The sequence below is a fragment of the Octopus bimaculoides genome, chromosome 18 (assembly GCF_001194135.2).
Source record: "Octopus bimaculoides isolate UCB-OBI-ISO-001 chromosome 18, ASM119413v2, whole genome shotgun sequence".
Taxonomy (NCBI): Eukaryota; Metazoa; Mollusca; class Cephalopoda; order Octopoda; family Octopodidae; genus Octopus; species Octopus bimaculoides.
Window position 1 is genome coordinate 30,832,103 of NC_068998.1, and position 762 is coordinate 30,832,864.

Below are 762 nucleotides of genomic sequence, written 5' to 3' on the forward strand. Positions count from 1 at the left end.
ACAGGCAACATATCCGGCAAGAAGAACTACGAAAGATTCCATTGAGTAAATATCTAGAAATATGTGGAGACGGAAAGTTCAAAATCTTTCTCTTTTACAAATGTACACGGGATGAATCTGCAATACCGAAAGGCAATGGAACTACACTTCATAAAAAGATTCTCTCTGAAATTTAATGTTTGAAAGAGAAAAAGAAAAGCAAAGAGTACTTTTTGTATGTATGTATATGTATAATGTATGGGTATGATATGATATATATATAGTTATTTCATTTTACTTACTAATTGATTTTTCAAATTATTAATTTACAGATATACTAATGTATTCACATACAGAACTAGACCTTACCAAAAATAAATAAATAAATGTATGACAGGAATTTATTCTAAATATAACTCAAAGAATATAAAAAGAAAGGACAAGAAAACATTTTTTCGTTTTTTATTTCTTATTCTCTATTTTTTCTTTTTCTTTTCTTTCTTTTCTTACCATCCCTAGAAACCATTTCAAAACAATGGTGTAAGTAGTAAACAAGATTTTACTTTTATTTATTTATTTATTTATTTATTTTGACAATCCCTAAAAAGACCATTTCAATACAATGAAAAGTGGTGGATAGGAAAATGAATAGCCCTTCTCTCTTTCTTTTACCCTACCCATCTGTCTATCTGTCTGATGATCTGTCTATCTGTCTGATGATCTGTCTATCTATCTATCTATCTATCTATCTATCTATCTATCTATCTGTCTATCCATCTTCCA